This window comes from Chionomys nivalis, chromosome 17 (assembly GCF_950005125.1).
Source record: "Chionomys nivalis chromosome 17, mChiNiv1.1, whole genome shotgun sequence".
Lineage (NCBI taxonomy): Eukaryota > Metazoa > Chordata > Mammalia > Rodentia > Cricetidae > Chionomys > Chionomys nivalis.
In genome coordinates, this window is record NC_080102.1 from 41,368,655 (window position 1) to 41,380,703 (window position 12,049).

At 54.0% G+C, this 12,049-nt stretch overlaps 1 protein-coding gene across 2 annotated transcripts in view; it reads right to left on the minus strand.

Moving 5' to 3' along the window:
• Nucleotides 1-12,049, minus strand: part of Shisal1 (shisa like 1) — a 65,115-nt gene that overhangs the window by 13,822 nt on the left and 39,244 nt on the right. The gene's annotated exons all lie outside the window — the stretch shown is intronic.

The following is a 12,049-nucleotide window of genomic DNA, read 5'->3' on the forward strand; positions in this document are numbered from 1 at the left end:
GGGTAACGAACAGCCCTGCAGGTGACAGAAGCAGGAGTCTTCTGGCTCATGTCTGGGGGCATCCAAAGGCAGACAGCAGACAGGAAGTGTTAGCCAATCCCAGTTACCCACTTCCTCCATTGAGGCTCTGCCTCTCAGTGGTGAGGCTGATAATGTCAATGTGTGGATGGAAGATGAAGGGCTCAAGGGAGTTTTGTCACTGTGGCCACTTGTGACCCTCCCATGGAGGCTGAGGAGGGAAGACAGCCTCAGTGGGTTCAGTCTTGATGTATGGGATGGCACCTCAGGGCCTCTTATTGCTGGACTGTACCTCTTCCAGGTTCACGACCTCCGTTTAATCCAGAAAACCCAGGATACTTTCCACATGCTAGACACATCCTCCTCCCTTTCACCTGGGAAACTCCTACACAACCATCAAGAACCCTTATTAGGTGTCCTTTACTGATGCTTCCCTGCCTCCCTCAGGCATCCGTAACATGTTACCCCATATCCCACATCACTGGGAAGGAATCTGGCTTTTATTGAGCACTGTCAAGCAGTCCTGGGTTGTGAAATGCTGTGTGACTCTGGGCAAGTCACTAATGTCTTAGGGCCTCAGGTACCCACTTGATGCCACTCCAGGTCCGCAGTGGTCATTGCTGACCACTGTGACATTCCTCACCTGGACATTAACGGCAGCATAGACCATGTTGGGATGCCTGGCCTTGGCCTAGAAAAAACTGTTGGGGAAGGGGTACCTGCTATGTCAACCACATTAAAAAAAAATGGGTCCTAGGGGACCTAGCTGGTCCCCAGCTCAGTGGGGGCCTGAGAAGGAAGCTGGTTGATACTGAGGAATGGGTGGGCAGGGGACAGCCTAGTTGAGGACATTCAGAAAGCCATAGCAGGCCTGGTAAGAGGGACAATGGCTACCACAGACTTAGACCCTAGATGAAGGTCCTTGGACTCCATCCCAGGGTCATGAGATTCTAGAAAATTCTGTGGGAGGCAAGTTAGGGCTGGTCAGTACTCCTGAGCCCTGCCTTCTCAGAGTGCTGTCCCCTGTGTTGGTGAGTTCCATCCTCAGTAACCCATTTTCAAACTTTACTAGGTAAGGACTTGGGCTCTGAGGGGACAGTTGACTTGCCCAGGACTAATGTCCAGTCAGTGTTGTCCAATCTGTGCTGCTAACCCCTGGGCAACACTGCCATTCTGCACAGCGGCACTGGTGAGCAGTGCTGAGCCATGCAAGGGGCGGGGGAGGGGGCACAGGAGGAGCTGTGCAGCTGGCTGGTGGATGGAGGGGGGGCCGGGTGGAGCGTCTGCGGCCTGGTTGAAATGAGATGGAGCACCTGGCGATTTGAATAGTAATGAAAGCTTCCCAAATGCCAGGAGAGTCTGAAACAATAAAAACGAAGGAGAGGCTCCTGTCTAACTACAGGCGGAGTGTGGACGTGGCTCCTGGGATGACGGTAGCTCATAGCCATTTAGCACTGGCTAGCTGCCGGGCCAAGGCAGGAGCCCTGACACTTCTCCTGGGGTGTTCTCCCAGCAACCCCACAGTTGGGACAGCTTTAAGTACATTTTTTTAAACAAGGGAGCAGAAAGCGAGGATGCTGGGAGAAGCGTGGTGGGAACAGATGCAATACCAGGGCACAGCGGCAGCCTGGGCAGCAGATGTGGGCCCATCAGGTGGCAGGTCTCCAGTAGGAGGTGCTGTTCCTGCAGAAGGATGGAAAGCAATGCGCATTCAGATGCAACTTGCTCACGGTGGGGCTGGGTGAGGATGTGAGTGGGCCAAGTTCTTCCTTTAAACTGCAGGAGAGCTGTGTGCACGCCCACCCGCGGCTGCCCTCATACACTTGAGTAGACATACACGGGCAAGGCCTCTAAAGTCCCCTGCCCCATGCCTGGAGCTTCCTGCTGGGAGTCCCCTCAGGGTCCTAACAAAAGGCAGGGTCAGGCTCATCGGGCTGGGCACACGCAGGGGAGCCATAGACATGAAAGGGTCTCAGAAGCAGTAGTTAAAGAGATGGCTCAGCGGTTAAGAGCGCCAGCTGCTCTTGCAGAGGGACCCAGATTCGATTCCCAGCACCCACATGGAGGCTCACAACTGTCTGTAACTCCAGTTCCAGGAGATCCAACTCCCTTTTCTGGCCTCAGCAGGAACCAGTCAGGCAAGCGGTACATAGACTTAGGCTGAGCATCCATACACATGAAGCTTTTAAAATGTTTTAAAGAAAACAGAAACAGGAGTCAGACAGCAGCTGCTGCAGGTGGGATTATGGGCCAGCACCTCAGGAAGTCTCCTTACCGCCTCCTGAAGGAACAGGCCTGCCTTGATATAGGTACTACAACATCCCATAGCTCTGGGGCTCCTCAGCTCTGCCACACACTGTAGAAGTGTGTGTGTGTGTGTGTGTTGTGTGTTTGCCTTTGTGCCCAGCCTGCCTACATCTCAGTTTTGTGTCCCTTCTCTGTTTTGAGTGAGTCTCCGTGGTCAGCAAGGATTCAGGCCCTGGCTTGGCTGCTAGCAGTGTGGACCAGGTCCTGGTTAGCCCTCAGGATGAGGTCATCTCCCTTCCTCCCAGCTATTATCACCTGCCCCCATGATCATCTTCTGCTCAGCAGGGATGCGCGTGGGTACTATGTCAGTAGGTAGAGAATCCTTGAGCAAGAGGACAGCAGTGATGTCACCTTCAGAAGCCAGTGGCCTGTACCACCTTCACTCCAAGGTTAACAAGCAAGGAAGCTTCTAGGTCCACATTCGACCAGCATGAGAAAGGTAACCCATCGGTTCCAAAACAGGCCCCAGAGGGGGACAGAAGTGTGTGGACAGCTGTCCATCACAAGTGCTTTGGTAGGAGTCTCTCAGGTCACCCAGAAGGTCAGACATTGGCTGTGGCCTCAGCGTAGAAGAGATGAGCAACAATGAGGGTTGCACTCATCTCTGCTGGGGACATGGAGGCTTCTGAGGACCAACTTCTCCTTGGCTGTTTGACCTTGGATGCGCTGGTAACCTTTCAGAACCCCGGTACCATGAAACAGCAGGAAGAACTCCCACAGGAGAGGTTGGTAGGGTGGAATGGCCTTGCCCTCCCTCGTCCCCTGGAGTCTCTCTTTCACTTCCCGCTGGGTCTCCCTCTCTATGATGATGCAGACAGTATCATAGCATCCTCCAGCATCCACTCTGCCTGAGGACATGGTGGTACTCTGAGGAATCTAACGTGTGAGATGAAGGCACGGATCCATCAGGGGAAGGCCTGCCTAGCGCGCATGAAGCCACATGATCCATCCCTAGAACCACATTGAACTGGGTACGGGAAGGTAGGAGGAACAGAAGGCCAGGGCCAGCTGGGCTACAAAGCAAAGATCTTTAACATGAGCCCTGATCTCTCCTTCAGAAGGAAGCTGTCTGGCAGCTGAGGGAATGCATTTGTTCTGATGGCCAGGGAGTCTCTGTGGGGTTACAGCCTGGGGAAAGGGCCAGGCATCTCTATGGCACAGGGCAGTGGGCAGCACATCTTGGAAATGGGGCTGCAGGGTGGGCTGGGGGCTTTGGGGCTCCTGATTCTAATCCTTCCTGCAGCCCTCCCTCCTGTCCCCCCCCCCCGAGCTGTGGGTCCCTTGGTCCTTTTAACACACACACACATCCTGCTGGTTAATTTTTAATGGCACACTGGTCAATAATTGATGGTACCACTTTAAGAGGAAACTTGTGTTCTATATCAGCCGTCATCCTTCCTCGAAGGCCTCTGTCTGGAACTGCCCATCCCCCCCCCCCCCCATCAAGATGCCTTCACCTCCTGCACCAGAGGTTTTAAAGCACTTAGCCACTCTCGTCCCATTAGCATCGCCAGCAGCCCAAGAAGGTCAGGAGGCTCTGTGGAAAGGTGGGGCTGAGACGTGGAAGGTCACGGCTGCACACAGTCAAACAGCAAGAGGAGGCAGAGGGTAGAATAGAGTACCCACTCCTGCCCAGAACTCTGCCTTGGTCCTATAAACTCTGATGACTCAGGCACGCCCTGTCCTCCTGTGGACTAAGTGGCTAGGCTCTTACTGCAGTGGACACAAGGAGAGAGAATTTTCAGAAGAAGGAGCCTCCCCTCCATCAAAAAGAAAAAAAAAAGCCTCAGCAAGGTTCTGAGGGATGAATAGGAGTTTGCTATGGCTGGGAAACAGTAATAAGTGCTGGGATCAAGTCTATGTTGAGTCACACAGACATCACAGTACACCACATGCTGGTACACAGTCAACCATGAACCAGAGAATACAGACACACAGATACACACACACACACACACACACACACAGCAGCAGCAGCAGCAGCACACTGACACTGATAGACACCAACATAGACACAGACACACATGCACACTGACACAGACAGACACCAACACACACACACAGACGCACATGCACACTGATATAGACAGACACCAACACACACATACATGCATGCACACAGGCACACATACACAAACACATACACACACACACACACAAAACCACCCCTTGTCCTTGTCCACTGTTGCCAGAACAACCGAAGATAAGCCATCTTTCAGAGGTGGTAGCCTACCCGGCATCTCTCCTGGGTCATCATGCCTGCTGGAGACCCATCTGGCCTTTGGACATCTTGTGCCTCCTGTTCACCTGTTTCTTGTCCTAGTTACTCACTATCCACCCCACCTTCCTCCTCTCCCCTGAAACGCAGAGAGCCCAGCCCTCACTGCAGTGTAACCTACCGTGCCATGTCTACCATGCCATGCCAAGTCTCTCTGGAGTCCACTGTGCTCTTACTGACCTGCACCCACCTTTTCTGGGTCCCATGCACCTCTAGAACAGCCTTGCAGCTCCACCCTTGGCCTGGACACAGTCACTGCTCCTCTTGGTGCCACCTGCCACTGTGGCCCAGGCCTTCCCAACCCCCACCCGCAGCTTGGATGGATTTCTCAGAGTAATGGACAACACCCTCCTGTCCCCAGGCTCCACAAAGAGTTTTGCCCCCCTCTTCCTGCTGTCAGTCGGGAGACACACTATTGCCATTGACTGACTAATGGCTTTTAGGAAGACAGCATTGGTCCATTACACATGTGTATCGATCGGTATACATCTGGATTTGAGCTCTGGGAGGAAACAAAGATGCGTCCTTGGAAACACGAAAGTGGCCACGATAGGAGCAGAGACACAGTGATCACAAGAGAGAGACCTGGAGGAGCAGCTCTGGGGAGTGTCAACTATCCCTCTCTATGTCCTCTGACCCCTGACCTCATCTTATGGAGGAAGGTGTTCCATAGTGGAGTCCAGCTCCCACACTGTGGGGATACTGGTCAGAGAATACCTGGAGAGGCTACTGGGCAGCTCAGGTCAGAAGATCGTGGATACAGGGGGTGAGACGGTCAGGGGAAGTGAAGCCTGTCGGACACACTGCTAAGTAGCAGCCAAGGGTCCCTGGATGGGCAGAGGCTCTTGTCTCCATGAAACTCTGGTGAAGTGTCTTAGGTGGTCGTTTGGCTGGGGTGGGGATGTTGGAAAGGAGGACTGGAGAGTGATGGAGACTGTGGGCTCTGCACAGCTGTGCATCCTGGCTCTCCTCACTCAGAACCATAGCTCCAGGGGTTGAGTCTTTCTGAACCCCAGCCAATGGCAGGCAGCGAGGCTGAGAAAGTGGATGCTGGAGCTCAAAGATCCAGGGACCAAGCTGATAGCAAAAAACTCAACCCCAGGTTCTTTCTTCCGTGTGGTTGGAGGGACAATGACATAAGCTGTCCTTTACTTCCAGCTGGGGCGGGGCACGGGGCAGTGTCCTTTCCTCCAAGCACACGAGTGGGAAGGAGCAGGCAGGGGGCTTTTGGTGCCCTCTCATGGGTAGGCCGCTGTGGTTCAGGGTGTGATTTTAGGGATTCTATCAGGGACATGGAGGGATGTCCCTTCCCCATGGAGGGTCACACCTGGCCTTATGAAATGTCTTTTTATTAATGACTCATGGGACTGGGATCTCTTACACAATTGCTGTGTTAGGACATTTTATTGAAAGTTCCATATAAGTGTGCGGGTTGGATCTCTGAGGTGTAGGCCTGTATGCGGGTGGCCAGCTGGGAAATGGAAGCCATGTTACCCAGTTCCCAGCAGACCTCCCCACAGTCTCCCAAAGTCCCTGCTTTCCCAGGTAGGCAGGCAGGGGCTCACTCAAAGACCTAGGGATCCAGACCCGAAAGCTGCTCTCCCACAGTCTGCCGAGAGGCTCCTGGTTCTCCATACCTACTGTCTGCTGGGAACTGAGGCTGGAAGAGGTGCCTGCAACCTCCCTGCTCCAAAGGTCACTCTGGTGTGTTTGTCCTTGATGGAAGGCATTGATTTTTCCAAGCAAAGCAGGTGGAGGTCAGCGTGAGCCTTTGCTGAGCCAATGGTGGCTTCTGAGACTCTGGGCTCTGCCTTTCTCATCTCTTGACTCTCGACCCTCAACACGGGCATGGACACAATACCTGGCCTCCAACAAGCACTGGCTGTCTGAGTGAGGGTTCCGTGATGTCTGTACAACCCTCGCCTCCTCTCTGGCTGGCTCGGAAGCCGGCTGGGGCCAGGAAGCTGGTGAAGATCCTTTAGGGACAAAGGATCCAGCCACACAGTAAAAGTGACCAGTCCTGTTGTCCACCCTCCCCTGGAGTGGCCTGGAGCTGGGAAGAGCAGATAAACTGAACTTCTAGAACCACGGTGGCCCCTTAAGCTGACCACCAGCTGCCTGCCTGTGGGTGATCCTGCAGACATCAAGTTACTTGTTAACGTAAGCAGAAGAGACACATTTGTTCCCAGAGAGGTCACAGGCCAAGGGGCAGGTGAGGGTAGTTGAGGTGGCAACGTTCCAGCCCTGGGACGTTCATGACTGGTGACAGAGAAAGGGTTGTCAAACACTGGACATCCTGCCCTCAGAGGTCAGCAGAGTCCACACACACAGGCTGAATCCCAGCATACCAGGCAGATCGCAGGCTGCCTGCTTTTGAGGTGTGAACAACACCCCAGCTCACTATCCCTAAATGAGGAGGGATGCCCCAGGATAGCCCAACTGACCCATCCTGCAGATATCACCCAGGCAGACAAGACGGACCAGTACATACATTCTCTGACTCAGGAGCACAGCCACAGCCAACGCAGCAACGTAACGTGCGGAGTTCTGAAGGGTTACCGTTTCCATGTCCATTACAGTGGGTTTTATCATCAGCTTATACAGTCTGACATTTTAGCCATTCAGCAAGAGGCTTCCAAATTCCCACTACTTCCTGGGCATTCTTGGCAAGGGGCAGGAAACCCTGTCACATGTGGGACACGCATAGGAAACCTTGAGAATCCAGCCCGAGCTGTGTCAGTCAGAGCAGGCCTGGCTTTTCCAGAAAAGCAACTTGACTGAAACTTAATTAAGAATATATTTAGTAAACAGTGAACGGAGGGTGGAGGGGAATCCCAAGGAACCGAGGTTTGAGGAACAAATGCTGGTTCATGGAAGCAGACACCATTATCAGTGGTCTTGGAGGTGCAGTGAAATAGAGGCTCACCAAGAGAGGAGACAGAATGAATGAATAGCATTGCCATGACAATGAAAGAGATAGCGCCCCAGAGTTGCATCATGAACCCCATCTGTGGTGTCACCAGGCCCGGCAGCTGCACATGGGGTCATCAGACTGCGCATAGGGCCATCAGACTGTGCACGGGGTCATCAGACTGTCACTCCAGGCTCAGGCTTCTTCCTGCCTGGAGTCCATCCGGAGGAAGGAGCTCACTTCCTCCCTTGGGGAGAGGCCAAAGCCAGTGAAATGTTGGTTGCACCCCTTAAGTGTTGGTTGTACCCCTTGTTTCTCTCAGCCCTGCCGCTCTCTCTGTTTTCTGTCACAGCCAAAGAAAAAAGGGAAAAAAGAAAAAGAGGTGTGAGCTGTCTTAAATGTCGCTCTGTGGGAAACTTAAGTTTAATGCCAGCACGAGGGATCTTCACAAGCCAGTAGATGCTAAAACGATGTTTAGAGACATTAAGGAAATGCGCACGATAATGGCCAATTTACTGTGGATAAAGCTAGAAGGCAAAGTCCCCGCACATCCTTGAAGGGAAGGCAGAAAGCAGGCACAGGGGACAGCAGGAAACAAAACAGCAGCCAGGTGGGCCTGATGACTTTCCTCTCTCCGTCGTTCACTAATTAAGTAACAGCAATAATAATAATAATAACAACTCGTGCTCACTGAGAAGCTGGCTATACCTGGAACCCTGGAATCCTCCTCAGGAGTCTATGAAGTAATCTGATTTGCACCCATTTCACATATGGGAACGCAGAGGCTCCAAAAGCCTAAGTGATTGGCCTGAGATTTCCCCGCTGGTCCCAAGAGGTGGGTGTGTATAAAGCCAGGTCCAATTCTGAGACAGCTGCTCACAGACTGTAAGTCTGCTGGAGTCTGAGCCGGAAATGTGGGGATTAAGCTGACTGGAAATAGCGTGGGTGCTGTACAGCTGCACTGCCCCAGCCTCCTGTCGTGGGGAGGGAAAGGCGGCCAGACCAGAGAGCAGGTGAGGGCAGGTGGTTGGCTGGCTGGGTGGACTGTCAGGTGGGTGAGCAGGAGGGCAGGCAGGTGGGAGGGTGGTTGGGCAGGGAGGAGGGCAGGAGGGTGGGCAGGGAGGAGGGCAGGAGAGTGAGCAGGCAGGTGAGTGTAGGTTGGTGGGTGGGCAGAGGTTCGGCAGGGGGTGGGCAGGAAGATGGGCAGGGGATAAGCAGGGTGTGGGTAGAGGGTGGGCAGGCAGGTGGCCACTTCTGCTGGGTCCTTGAATGCTAGGAACAATGTTGGTCCTGAAATAGGAGAAAGAAGAAAGACCCTGAAGACCAAGCCCCTGGGCGAACAAGTACCAGGACCACCAACCAGGTCTCCTTAGCCTTCAGGGAGGGTCTCGAAAGCGGGATCCCAGTTGAGTTCCCACCACTGTGGCCCCCATGCCAGAGGGCTTCTTATGAGGCTGCTTGGAGCCCTAGGCTTCCTGTTTTTGGAGACATTCAAAGTTCCTCCAGGGATGGATGAGGCCCACGTAGGGAATCCACACTCTCTAGCTGGTGACACACCCAGCCTGGGACAGGTGTCCCAAGTGTCTTAGGAGGCAGATGTCCCAGTAGAGGAGGGACCTCCATTCCATGACATAGCTCTAGCATCAGCCATCCTGAAGTCCACATCCTGCCCAGCCTGCAGGCCACTGTAGTACCTCTGGGCCTCAGTCTCTTGGACTGACCTGAAGACATTCATCCTGCAGGGCTGTTGGGGAGACTCAGCGGCTCTGCAGTCTCAGGCAGTGGAAGCACCTGTTGTGTACTTCCTGGTTCATTCACTGAGCTGACCTGCAGGGAAGCCTTCAACACATTGTCCTGAGCGAGCAACACGGTGCCTTCACTCACCTACCACGAGTTAGGTGCTTGTTCTCAGTGCTGGAGCTCCACAGAGTCCAGCTTTCTAGGGTTTCCTTCCAGTGGGACAGACAGACAGAAAGACAGACACCAAACGGGAAACCAGACACGCTGCCAGGTGGTGGCAATACATCAAAGGGACCAAAAGAGTGTGCAGGAAGTACCTAATGATGGTGTGGGGGACATGGAGGAGATGGAGAGGAGATGTGAGGGTTGTGTCTCTGGGCAGAGACTCTGGGCATGCACCTGGCGGGATGAAGGGAGCCAGTCCTGCAGGTTAACAGAGGAAGATGCTTGTTGGGTTGGAAGCGATGGCTGCTGAGACTCTGGGCCACCGTCAGGAGCACCGCTGTGCTGGGCGAGCAAGTGAAGGGGATTTTGATTCCATTAGCTGGTTTTGACTTAGGTTTTAAAAGGGTCACTCTGCCGTGATGGACAAAGGACAGGGCATGGAGGCAGGCAGGAGGCTCTCGCCTCAGTGTGAGCAAGAGGGGGGATGGCCAGCCAGCCAAGCATTCCAGGCTGTCGGGAGTCAGTCTATCCTCATCCAAGTGCTGACCACTGATTTGCTGTGAGTCACCCAATCGCTCTGTGCCTCAGTTTCCTTGTCTATAGACACAAGTGGTGTGGAATGTGGGGCAGGGGACCCTGAGGAGGGTAAAGAGAGAGTCAAGGTGTGGAGGGCACTGGGACCTCAGGGAGTTGAGTCTCTGGTCACCAGAACAGAGATGGAGCCTAAGAATCTGAACAAAATTCCTCTGTAAAATTCAATGAAGGCTTGAGTCTCCAGCTCACCCTGGGCTCCCCTGTTCCCTAACTCGGTTAGAGCCATGGGCAGGTCAGCTGGCTGGAGCTCCGTATGCCTGGCTGTTCAATTGGCACCTGGTTCTGGCTTTACCAGGTGGTCATGTTGCTCAAAAGGAAGATGAAGAGTGAGAGAGTACTCACAGGGCTTAGAGGACCAGGACTGTGACACAACCCCCAGGGGTTCCAGTACTGCTCCGGATGTGGCAAGAATTTAGGAAGGACCCAAGGCTTATTCACCAAGCCCCAGCTGGGGGTCACCTACCAGGTGGTGGCCTTGCTGCTAGCCGGGTGGTCGATGGTGTGGCTTTCCCCTGCCTCCCCCATAGCAGGGCAGGGCTGCCCTAGGGCCTGGGCAACTGAGGCCACACGCACAAGCTGCCTGGATCTTTATCTTGCTAGAGCCTTAGACCTGCCCTTCCCTGCCCTGCCCAGCTGGCCACCTGCCCGTGAGCCTCAGTTTCCCTAGAGGGTTCAGATCTACTGCTCATCTCAGCTTACAGAGAGCCTCCCCAGGGTAAGGTGATGTATGGGTCCTCTATCATACCCTCTTGGTGATCTGGCTCCTCTGCGGGAGGCTTTGTACTCCAGCAAGGGGAGGGAGGCTGTGTCGGAGAAGCCAGGGAAGCAGGCAGCCAAGATGCCGAGGTCTTCAACACAAGTCACGGTGAAGAGGGCAAAGCAGCAGGCTGAGCTCAGAAGGTGACCTCCAGAGTCCTGCACCCTGTCCCTCTAGTCTCCCAGGGGACCCTGGAGTGGCAAAGGAAGAGGTTCCACATGGCTGCCCAACCCTTTCCCCTGTTTCTCCTCTGACAATACTGAAGCCTCATCGCTTGTCAGGGCACATCCAAGGGTAAAAAGGGACCGGGAGATGGTGTGTGAATGTGGCCAGTGACTAGAACATTCCCTCACAACACATCACACCCCATGGGCTTCTAGGACATGGTTCAAATGTTCAAATGTCAGGTAGCCTCAGACACAGCTTCCCAAGTCTGTAGAGGGAACCAGGAAGCAGGGACAGTATGTGAGTCCCAAATGGCCAGGCAGACACCTTCCCTCAGTCTCTATAAATTCTAGCTTTGTACAGTTCCGAGCTCTGGGCACATCCTTGAGACCTCCTCTACTCCTGCATCCCGAAGGTGCAGCGTGGCACCTGGCACAGAGTCAGTGCACAACAGGTTCACATTGGTGCAAGCCAGTGTGGGAAGGGGGAACACGGAGACAGACACAGCGCTCACAGCGGGTAAGCCGGGGACACCGGGGGCAGAGGTGGTGACTCAGTACATCTCCAGGCACCATGGGCCTCCATGCAGGCCAACACCCCAGTTGTGAGTATAGACACTAATAACCTTCATCACCTTGGAGGCAGATGGGGACTCCACCAAGATGTCTCCCAGTGATTTTCAAACCAGGATGCCGACAGGCACCCCACCAGACCCTCTTGGCCAGTGAACTCTGGGTGGTCACAGACGTGAGGTACACACTTTGGGAAGTCCTGCCATTGGGCACAGTAAACAGATTGCTCCCCATCTAGTTTTCCAGGCATCTGTGTCTGGCTCCCCACCTGAATGTTGGCTCTTCACACCCTCCCCTCCTACCTCAGGAGCCAGCCCAGGGTCCATCCGAGGGAAGACAGACAGTGGCTGTCTCCTACATGATAGACAGGCAGTTACTCGGTCCATAGGCACAAGAGCCTGTAAATGCATCTGATTAATTATTCACGCCATTCATTATTGAAAAGGTCACTACCTGGGAGCCGCTCCAGCAGTGGCTAACAAGCTCGCCTGAACCTCCCAGGAGAAGCAGCAAAGGTTCACGGTGTGCCTACTATGCACCAG